Consider the following 12,363-nt stretch of genomic DNA (forward strand, 5'->3'; position numbering starts at 1 on the left):
GAAGTGTACGGTGTGTCCTGAAACATCTAAAAAACTCAGCTTAGAGAGCATAGGGCACTTCCACTCATGGGCGTATAAATTGGGAAAACTAAAAATCAGCAAGACACAGGCACCCCAAAGTTTAGGGCTGCTCTGTTGACAAGAACCTCCACTTCGTTACACCTGAAATATCCCAGGAAAGAGAAGAATGGATAAAGAAGTTGTGGTCCTCATGTACAATGGAATATCACTCAGCCATGAAATCAACGGCATAAGGCTAGGAGCAGCATGATGAGTGGATTTAGGTACGACGATTCTAAGTGAAATAAGTCACACAGAAAAAGACACTTATCATAAGATATCACTTATAGAGGGAACGTAGAAACCGCTACCCTTGAACTGAATTACAAAACAGAACAGAGTCGCACGTTTAGAAAACACACTATGGCTGCTTAACGGGAAAGGTGAGGTGGGGTGATGCATAAAACAAGGGTTTCAAATTAGCTCAGATACCGTTCCATAAACCCAATATGTAATAGACAAGACCTACTCCTTGCTCAGTGAACTGGACTCAACACCCCCTATTCACCGCCCAAGAATATATCTGACTAGTAAGAATCTTAAAACCTATGTATTGATACCTCTCTGTAAGTGAGTCAAGTGGGTGTAAAGCGGCATAAACACAGCAGTGCAAAGCAGCTAAACCCCATTATAAAAATCAAATACTTTTAAAAACCCGTGAAACAAAGACAGTGAAAGAGAGAGAAATTCTTACAAAATTCGTTCAGGGGCTGCGATGCCACCTGGATTGACCATATCCAGACCCACAGCTGATTGAGACATAAGGGTGGACACTCTTGGGGCTGAGAGGTTTGGTGAGGTTGGGTGAGCTAACGCAGACCCTTTAAAGTAATACGGCGTGGTACCCATCCCATGGGTCCCAAATCTCCAGGTTCAAGGGCATCTTCCTACATCGAAAACATGCATGAGAAACCCAGAAGGTGGTACACCGTGTGATCGGGAAAGGTTTCTAAAACGCACCTCATTTCTCCTCTCCTTGTGCTCCGGTTCGCCATTCCAGCCGCTTTACTAGCAATCTCCCTCCTTGGAGAATCAGCACCTTTAACCTCCTGTTCCGTACAGGTTGCAATTTGTCCTGAGGATGAACGGGAAGAGGGGGAACCAATGAGAGACTAGCTCTAGGTGTTGGGACAGACACAGGTCACTCTATTTTCCCATCAGGAAGAAGAATCAACCACAGGCTCAGCCTGCCGCCTGGAGCCAGAATAGGGCCTGAAGCAATCCTGCGCTTTTGCGGCCAGCTCCCAAGAAAGCGAGTTGAAAAATGGAGCTCAGCGGCACTGCAATTCACAAACCTGCAGAGTTAGAAATGATAACTCTCGTCCACAAATATATGGAGGGAAGGCAACGAGGAGGATTTGAAAGCAAGGCAGAATTGCAGGAAACCGATTTCAGGAGGTAGATTCGAATCGCCTTTAAAGCACAGGAAAAGCGGCAAAACCTCGACAATGATGCCCTTGGCCAAAAAGGGCGTATGCGTTTTTTCCTGAATATATTCAGGAAAAAACGCATACGCCCTTTTTGGCCAACCAAGCAACCTGGAAAGGCAAATCAGCGCTACAAAGAAGTCTCGCTTCCCATCGGTCAAAAGGGCCATGCTGAATAAAGTGTCAAAACCAGAAATGCAGGACAGGCCATGGAGAAATGGGAACCTTGCTACGCTGATGGGCGGGCTGTAAATTGCCAACAGCCACTCTGGAGAAGTGTACGGTGTGTCCTGAAACATCTAAAAAACTCAGCTTAGAGAGCATAGGGCACTTCCACTCATGGGCGTATAAATTGGGAAAACTAAAAATCAGCAAGACACAGGCACCCCAAAGGTAAGGGCTGCTCTGTTGACAAGAACCTCCACTTCGTTACACCTGAAATATCCCAGGAAAGAGAAGAATGGATAAAGAAGTTGTGGTCCTTATGTACAGTGGAATATCACTCAGCCATGAAATCAACGGCATAAGGCTAGGAGCAGCATGATGAGTGGATTTAGGTACGACGATTCTAAGTGAAATAAGTCACACAGAAAAAGACACTTATCATAAGATATCACTTATAGAGGGAATGTAGAAACCGCTACCCTTGAACTGAATTACAAAACAGAACAGAGTCGCACGTTTAGAAAACACACTATGGCTGCTTAACGGGAAAGGTGAGGTGGGGTGATGCATAAAACAAGGGTTTCAAATTAGCTCAGATACCGTTCCATAAACCCAATATGTAATAGACAAGACCTACTCCTTGCTCAGTGAACTGGACTCAACACCCCCTATTCACCGCCCAAGAATATATCTGACTAGTAAGAATCTTAAAACCTATGTATTGATACCTCTCTGTAAGTGAGTCAAGTGGGTGTAAAGCGGCATAAACACAGCAGTGCAAAGCAGCTAAACCCCATTATAAAAATCAATTACTTTTAAAAACCCGTGAAACAAAGACAGTGAAAGAGAGAGAAATTCTTACAAAATTCGTTCAGGGGCTGCGATGCCACCTGGATTGACCATATCCAGACCCACAGCTGATTGAGACATAAGGGTGGACACTCTTGGGGCTGAGAGGTTTGGTGAGGTTGGGTGAGCTAACGCAGACCCTTTAAAGTAATACGGCGTGGTACCCATCCCATGGGTCCCAAATCTCCAGGTTCAAGGGCATCTTCCTACATCGAAAACATGCATGAGAAACCCAGAAGGTGGTACACCGTGTGATCGGGAAAGGTTTCTAAAACGCACCTCATTTCTCCTCTCCTTGTGCTCCGGTTCGCCATTCCAGCCGCTTTACTAGCAATCTCCCTCCTTGGAGAATCAGCACCTTTACCCTCCTGTTCCGTACAGGTTGCAATTTGTCCTGAGGATGAACGGGAAGAGGGGGAACCAATGAGAGACTAGCTCTAGGTGTTGGGACAGGCACAGGTCACTCTATTTTCCCATCAGGAAGAAGAATCAACCACAGGCTCAGCCTGCCGCCCGGAGCCAGAATAGGGCCTGAAGCAATCCTGCGCTTTTGCGGCCAGCTCCCAAGAAAGCGAGTTGAAAAATGGAGCTCAGGGGCACTGCAATTCACAAACCTGCAGAGTTAGAAATGATAACTCTCGTCCACAAATATATGGAGCGAAGGCAACGAGGAGGATTTGAAAGCAAGGCAGAATTGCAGGAAACAGATTTCAGGAGGTAGATTCGAATCGCCTTTAAAGCACAGGAAAAGCGGCAAAACCTCGACAATGATGCCCTTGGCCAAAAAGGGCGTATGCGTTTTTTCCTGAATATATTCAGGAAAAAACGCATACGCCCTTTTTGGCCAACCAAGCAACCTGGAAAGGCAAATCAGCGCTACAAAGAAGTCTCGCTTCCCATCGGTCAAAAGGGCCATGCTGAATAAAGTGTCAAAACCAGAAATGCAGGACAGGCCATGGAGAAATGGGAACCTTGCTACGCTGATGGGCGGGCTGTAAATTGCCAACAGCCACTCTGGAGAAGTGTACGGTGTGTCCTGAAACATCTAAAAAACTCAGCTTAGAGAGCATAGGGCACTTCCACTCATGGGCGTATAAATTGGGAAAACTAAAAATCAGCAAGACACAGGCACCCCAAAGGTAAGGGCTGCTCTGTTGACAAGAACCTCCACTTCGTTACACCTGAAATATCCCAGGAAAGAGAAGAATGGATAAAGAAGTTGTGGTCCTTATGTACAGTGGAATATCACTCAGCCATGAAATCAACGGCATAAGGCTAGGAGCAGCATGATGAGTGGATTTAGGTACGACGATTCTAAGTGAAATAAGTCACACAGAAAAAGACACTTATCATAAGATATCACTTATAGAGAGAATGTAGAAACCGCTACCCTTGAACTGAATTACAAAACAGAACAGAGTCGCACGTTTAGAAAACACACTATGGCTGCTTAACGGGAAAGGTGAGGTGGGGTGATGCATAAAACAAGGGTTTCAAATTAGCTCAGATACCGTTCCATAAACCCAATATGTAATAGACAAGACCTACTCCTTGCTCAGTGAACTGGACTCAACACCCCCTATTCACCGCCCAAGAATATATCTGACTAGTAAGAATCTTAAAACCTATGTATTGATACCTCTCTGTAAGTGAGTCAAGTGGGTGTAAAGCGGCATAAACACAGCAGTGCAAAGCAGCTAAACCCCATTATAAAAATCAATTACTTTTAAAAACCCGTGAAACAAAGACAGTGAAAGAGAGAGAAATTCTTACAAAATTCGTTCAGGGGCTGCGATGCCACCTGGATTGACCATATCCAGACCCACAGCTGATTGAGACATAAGGGTGGACACTCTTGGGGCTGAGAGGTTTGGTGAGGTTGGGTGTGTTAACGCAGACCCTTTAAAGTAATACGGCGTGGTACCCATCCCATGGGTCCCAAATCTCCAGGTTCAAGGGCATCTTCCTACATCGAAAACATGCATGAGAAACCCAGAAGATGGTACACCGTGTGATCGGGAAAGGTTTCTAAAACGCACCTCATTTCTCCTCTCCTTGTGCTCCGGTTCGCCATTCCAGCCGCTTTACTAGCAATCTCCCTCCTTGGAGAATCAGCACCTTTAACCTCCTGTTCCGTACAGGTTGCAATTTGTCCTGAGGATGAACGGGAAGAGGGGGAACCAATGAGAGACTAGCTCTAGGTGTTGGGACAGGCACAGGTCACTCTATTTTCCCATCAGGAAGAAGAATCAACCACAGGCTCAGCCTGCCGCCCGGAGCCAGAATAGGGCCTGAAGCAATCCTGCGCTTTTGCGGCCAGCTCCCAAGAAAGCGAGTTGAAAAATGGAGCTCAGGGGCACTGCAATTCACAAACCTGCAGAGTTAGAAATGATAACTCTCGTCCACAAATATATGGAGCGAAGGCAACGAGGAGGATTTGAAAGCAAGGCAGAATTGCAGGAAACAGATTTCAGGAGGTAGATTCGAATCGCCTTTAAAGCACAGGAAAAGCGGCAAAACCTCGACAATGATGCCCTTGGCCAAAAAGGGCGTATGCGTTTTTTCCTGAATATATTCAGGAAAAAACGCATACGCCCTTTTTGGCCAACCAAGCAACCTGGAAAGGCAAATCAGCGCTACAAAGAAGTCTCGCTTCCCATCGGTCAAAAGGGCCATGCTGAATAAAGTGTCAAAACCAGAAATGCAGGACAGGCCATGGAGAAATGGGAACCTTGCTACGCTGATGGGCGGGCCGTAAATTGCCAACAGCCACTCTGGAGAAGTGTACGGTGTGTCCTGAAACATCTAAAAAACTCAGCTTAGAGAGCATAGGGCACTTCCACTCATGGGCGTATAAATTGGGAAAACTAAAAATCAGCAAGACACAGGCACCCCAAAGGTAAGGGCTGCTCTGTTGACAAGAACCTCCACTTCGTTACACCTGAAATATCCCAGGAAAGAGAAGAATGGATAAAGAAGTTGTGGTCCTCATGTACAATGGAATATCACTCAGCCATGAAATCAACGTCATATTGCTAGGAGCAGCATGATGAGTGGATTTAGGTACGACGATTCTAAGTGAAATAAGTCACACAGAAAAAGACACTGATCATAAGATATCACTTATAGAGGGAATGTAAAAACCGCTACCATTGAACTGAATTACAAAACAGAACAGAGTCGCACGTTTAGAAAACACACTATGGCTGCTTAACGGGAAAGGTGAGGTGGCGTGAAGCATAAAACAAGGGTTTCAAATTAGCTCAGATACCGTTCCATAAACCCAATATGTAATAGACAAGACCTACTCCTTGCTCAGTGAACTGGACTCAACACCCCCTATTCACCGCCCAAGAATATATCTGACTAGTAAGAATCTTAAAACCTATGTATTGATATCTCTCTGTAAGTGAGTCAAGTGGGTGTAAAGCGGCATAAACACAGCAGTGCAAAGTAGCTAAACCCCATTCTAAAAATCAAATACTTTTAAAAACCCGTGAAACAAAGACAGTGAAAGAGAGAGAAATGCTTACAAAATTCGTTCAGGGGCTGCGATGCCACCTGGATTGACCATATCTAGACCCACAGCTGATTGAGACATAAGGGTGGACACTCTTGGGGCTGAGAGGTTTGGTGAGGTTGGGTGAGCATACGCAGACCCTTTAAAGTAATACGGCGTGGTACCCATCCCATGGGTCCCAAATCTCCAGGTTCAAGGGCATCTTCCTACATCGAAAACATGCATGAGAAACCCAGAAGATGGTACACCGTGTGATCGGGAAAGGTTTCTAAAACACACCTCGTTTCTCATCTCCTTGTGCTCCGGTTCGCCATTCCAGCCGCTTTACTAGCAATCTCCCTCCTTGGAGAATCAGCACCTTTAACCTCCTGTTCCGTACAGGTTGCAATTTGTCCTGAGGATGAACGGGAAGAGGGGGAACCAATGAGAGACTAGCTCTAGGTGTTGGGACAGGCACAGGTCACTCTATTTTCCCATCAGGAAGAAGAATTAACCACAGGCTCAGCCTGCCGCCCGGAGCCTAAGTAGGGCCTGAAGCAATCCTGCACTTTTGCGGCCAGCTCCCAAGAAAGCAAGTTGAAAAATGGAGCTCAGGGGCACTGCAATTCACAAAACTGCAGAGTTAGAAATGATAACTCTCGTCCACAAATATATGGAGGGAAGGCAACAAAGAGGATTTGAAAGCAAGGCAGAATTGCAGGAAACAGATTTCAGGAGGTAGATTCGAATCGCCTTTAAAGCACAGGAAAAGCGGCAAAACCTCGACAATGATGCCCTTGGCCAAAAAGGGCGTATGCGTTTTTTCCTGAATATATTCAGGAAAAAACGCATACGCCCTTTTTGGCCAACCAAGCAACCTGGAAAGGCAAATCAGCGCTACAAAGAAGTCTCACTTCCCATCGGTCAAAAGGGCCATGCTGAATAAAGTGTCAAAACCAGAAATGCAGGACAGGCCATGGAGAAATGGGAGCCTTGCTACGCTGATGGGCGGTATGTAAATTGCCAACAGCCACTCTGGAGAAGTGTACGGTGTGTCCTGAAACATCTAAAAAAACTCAGCTTGGACAGCATAGGGCACTTCCACTCATGGGCGTATAAATTGGGAAAACTAAAAATCAGCAAGACACAGGCACCCCAAAATTTAGGGCTGCTCTGTTGACAAGAACCTCCACTTCGTTACACCTGAAATATCCCAGGAAAGAGGAGAATGGATAAAGAAGTTGTGGTCCTCATGTACAATGGAATATCACTCAGCCATGAAATCAACGTCATATTGCTAGGAGCAGCATGATGAGTGGATTTAGGTACGACGATTCTAAGTGAAATAAGTCACACAGAAAAAGACACTGATCATAAGATATCACGTATAGAGGGAATGTAAAAACCGCTACCCTTGAACTGAATTACAAAACAGAACAGAGTCACACGTTTACAAAACACACTATGGCTGCTTAACGGGAAAGGTGAGGTGGGGTGATGCATAAAACAAGGGTTTCAAATTAGCTCAGATACCGTTCCATAAACCCAATATGTAATAGACAAGACCTACTCCTTGCTCAGTGAACTGGACTCAACACCCCCTATTCACCGCCCAAGAATATATCTGACTAGTAAGAATCTTAAAACCTATGTATTGATATCTCTCTGTAAGTGAGTCAAGTGGGTGTAAAGCGGCATAAACACAGCAGTGCAAAGCAGCTAAACCCCATTCTAAAAATCAATTACTTTTAAAAACCCGTGAAACAAAGACAGTGAAAGAGAGAGAAATGCTTACAAAATTCGTTCAGGGGCTGCGATGCCACCTGGATTGACCATATCTAGACCCACAGCTGATTGAGACATAAGGGTGGACACTCTTCGGGCTGAGAGGTTTGGTGAGGTTGGGTGAGCATACGCAGACCCTTTAAAGTAATACGGCGTGGTACCCATCCCATGGGTCCCAAATCTCCAGGTTCAAGGGCATCTTCCTACATCGAAAACATGCATGAGAAACCCAGAAGATGGTACACCGTGTGATCGGGAAAGGTTTCTAAAACGCACCTCGTTTCTCATCTCCTTGTGCTCCGGTTCGCCATTCCAGCCGCTTTACTAGCAATCTCCCTCCTTGGAGAATCAGCACCTTTAACCTCCTGTTCCGTACAGGTTGCAATTTGTCCTGAGGATGAACGGGAAGAGGGGGAACCAATGAGAGACTAGCTCTAGGTGTTGGGACAGGCACAGGTCACTCTATTTTTCCATCAGGAAGAAGAATCAACCACAGGCTCAGCCTGCCGCCCGGAGCCAGAATAGGGCCTGAAGCAATCCTGCGCTTTTGCGGCCAGCTCCCAAGAAAGCGAGTTGAAAAATGGAGCTCAGGGGCACTGCAATTCACAAACCTGCAGAGTTAGAAATGATAACTCTCGTCCACAAATATATGGAGGGAAGGCAACGAAGAGGATTTGAAAGCAAGGCAGAATTGCAGGAAACAGATTTCAGGAGGTAGATTCGAATCGCCTTTAAAGCACAGGAAAAGCGGCAAAACCTCGACAATGATGCCCTTGGACAAAAAGGGCGTATGCGTTTTTTCCTGAATATATTCAGGAAAAAACGCATACGCCCTTTTTGGCCAACCAAGCAACCTGGAAAGGCAAATCAGCGCTACAAAGAAGTCTCGCTTCCCATCGGTCAAAAGGGCCATGCTGAATAAAGTGTCAAAACCAGAAATGCAGGACAGGCCATGGAGAAATGGGAACCTTGCTACGCTGATGGGCGGGCTGTAAATTGCCAACAGTCACTCTGGAGAAGTGTATGGTGTGTCCTGAAACGTCTAAAAAAACTCAGCTTAGAGAGCATAGGGCACTTCCACTCATGGGCGTATAAATTGGGAAAACTAAAAATCAGCAAGACACAGGCACCCCAAAATTTAGGGCTGCTCTGTTGACAAGAACCTCCACTTCGTTACACCTGAAATATCCCAGGAAAGAGGAGAATGGATAAAGAAGTTGTGGTCCTCATGTACAATGGAATATCATTCAGCCATGAAATCAACGTCATAAGGCTAGGAGCAGCATGATGAGTGGATTTAGGTACGACGATTCTAAGTGAAATAAGTCACACAGAAAAAGACACTGATCATAAGATATCACGTATAGAGGGAATGTAAAAACCGCTACCCTTGAACTGAATTACAAAACAGAACAGAGTCACACGTTTACAAAACACACTATGGCTGCTTAACGGGAAAGGTGAGGTGGGGTGATGCATAAAACAAGGGTTTCAAATTAGTTCAGATACCGTTCCATAAACCCAATATGTAATAGACAAGACCTACTCCTTGCTACGTGAACTGGACTCAACACCCCCTATTCACCGCCAAAGAATATATCTGACTAGTAAGAATCTTAAAACCTATGTATTGATATCTCTCTGTAAGTGAGTCAAGTGGGTATAAAGCGGCATAAACGCAGCAGTGAAAAGCACCTAAACCCCATTCTAAAAATCAATTACTTTTAAAAACCTGTGAAACAAAGACAGTGAAAGAGAGAGAAATTCTTACAAAATTCGTTCAGGGGCTGTGATGCCACCTGGATTGACCATATCTAGACCCACAGCTGATTGAGACATAAGGGTGGACACTCTTGGGGCTGAGAGGTTTGGTGAAGTTGGGTGAGCAAACGCAGACCCTTTAAAGTAATACGGCGAGGTACCCATCCCATGGGTCCCAAATCTCCAGGTTCAAGGGCATCGTCCTACATTGAAAACATGCATGAGAAACCCCGAAAATGGTACACCATGTGATCGGGAAAGGTTTCTAAAACGAACCTCATTTCTCATCTCCTTGTGCTCCGGTTCGCCATTCCAGCCGCTTTACTAGCAATCTCCCTCCTTGGAGAATCAGCACCTTTATCCTCCTGTTCCGTACCGGTTGCAATTTGTCCTGAGGATGAACGGGAAGAGGGGGAAGAATGAGAGACTAGCTCTAGGTGTTGGGACAGGCACAGGTCACTCTATTTTCCCATCAGGAAGAAGAATTAACCACAGGCTCAGCCTGCCGCCCGGAGCCAGCATAGGTCCTGAAGCAATCCTGCGCTTTTGCGGCCAGCTCCCAAGAAAGCGAGCTGAAAAATGGAGCTCAGGGGCACTGCAATTCACAAACCTGCAGAGTTAGAAATGATAACTCTCGTCCACAAATATATTGAGGGAAGGCAACGAAGAGGATTTGAAAGCAAGGCAGAATTGCAGGAAACAGATTTCAGGAGGTAGATTCGAATCGCCTTTAAAGCACAGGAAAAGCGGCAAAACCTCGACAATGATGCCCTTGGCCAAAAAGGGCGTATGCGTTTTTTCCTGAATATATTCAGGAAAAAACGCATACGCCCTTTTTGGCCAACCAAGCAACCTGGAAAGGCAAATCAGCGCTACAAAGAAGTCTCGCTTCCCATCGGTCAAAAGGGCCATGCTGAATAAAGTGTCAAAACCAGAAATGCAGGACAGGCCATGGAGAAATGGGAGCCTTGCTACGCTGATGGGCGGGCTGTAAATTGCCAACAGCCACTCTGGAGAAGTGTACGGTGTGTCCTGAAACATCTAAAAAACTCAGCTTAGAGAGCATAGGGCACTTCCATTCATGGGCGTATAAATTGGGAAAACTAAAAATCAGCAAGACACAGGCACCCCAAAGTTTAGGGCTGCTCTGTTGACAAGAACCTCCACTTCGTTACACCTGAAATATCCCAGGAAAGAGAAGAATGGATAAAGAAGTTGTGGTCCTTATGTACAATGGAATATCACTCAGCCATGAAATCAACGGCATAAGGCTAGGAGCAGCATGATGAGTGGATTTAGGTACGACGATTCTAAGTGAAATAAGTCACACAGAAAAAGACACTTATCATAAGATATCACTTATAGAGGGAACGTAGAAACCGCTACCCTTGAACTGAATTACAAAACAGAACAGAGTCGCACGTTTAGAAAACACACTATGGCTGCTTAACGGGAAAGGTGAGGTGGGGTGATGCATAAAACAAGGGTTTCAAATTAGCTCAGATACCGTTCCATAAACCCAATATGTAATAGACAAGACCTACTCCTTGCTCAGTGAACTGGACTCAACACCCCCTATTCACCGCCCAAGAATATATCTGACTAGTAAGAATCTTAAAACCTATGTATTGATACCTCTCTGTAAGTGAGTCAAGTGGGTGTAAAGCGGCATAAACACAGCAGTGCAAAGCAGCTAAACCCCATTATAAAAATCAAATACTTTTAAAAACCCGTGAAACAAAGACAGTGAAAGAGAGAGAAATTCTTACAAAATTCGTTCAGGGGCTGCGATGCCACCTGGATTGACCATATCCAGACCCACAGCTGATTGAGACATAAGGGTGGACACTCTTGGGGCTGAGAGGTTTGGTGAGGTTGGGTGAGCTAACGCAGACCCTTTAAAGTAATACGGCGTGGTACCCATCCCATGGGTCCCAAATCTCCAGGTTCAAGGGCATCTTCCTACATCGAAAACATGCATGAGAAACCCAGAAGGTGGTACACCGTGTGATCGGGAAAGGTTTCTAAAACGCACCTCATTTCTCCTCTCCTTGTGCTCCGGTTCGCCATTCCAGCCGCTTTACTAGCAATCTCCCTCCTTGGAGAATCAGCACCTTTACCCTCCTGTTCCGTACAGGTTGCAATTTGTCCTGAGGATGAACGGGAAGAGGGGGAACCAATGAGAGACTAGCTCTAGGTGTTGGGACAGGCACAGGTCACTCTATTTTCCCATCAGGAAGAAGAATCAACCACAGGCTCAGCCTGCCGCCTGGAGCCAGAATAGGGCCTGAAGCAATCCTGCGCTTTTGCGGCCAGCTCCCAAGAAAGCGAGTTGAAAAATGGAGCTCAGCGGCACTGCAATTCACAAACCTGCAGAGTTAGAAATGATAACTCTCGTCCACAAATATATGGAGCGAAGGCAACGAGGAGGATTTGAAAGCAAGGCAGAATTGCAGGAAACCGATTTCAGGAGGTAGATTCGAATCGCCTTTAAAGCACAGGAAAAGCGGCAAAACCTCGACAATGATGCCCTTGGCCAAAAAGGGCGTATGCGTTTTTTCCTGAATATATTCAGGAAAAAACGCATACGCCCTTTTTGGCCAACCAAGCAACCTGGAAAGGCAAATCAGCGCTACAAAGAAGTCTCGCTTCCCATCGGTCAAAAGGGCCATGCTGAATAAAGTGTCAAAACCAGAAATGCAGGACAGGCCATGGAGAAATGGGAACCTTGCTACGCTGATGGGCGGGCTGTAAATTGCCAACAGCCACTCTGGAGAAGTGTACGGTGTGTCCTGAAACATCTAAAAAACTCAGCTT

Source organism: Balaenoptera borealis (assembly GCF_965194805.1).
Source record: "Balaenoptera borealis genome assembly, chromosome: 10".
Lineage (NCBI taxonomy): Eukaryota > Metazoa > Chordata > Mammalia > Artiodactyla > Balaenopteridae > Balaenoptera > Balaenoptera borealis.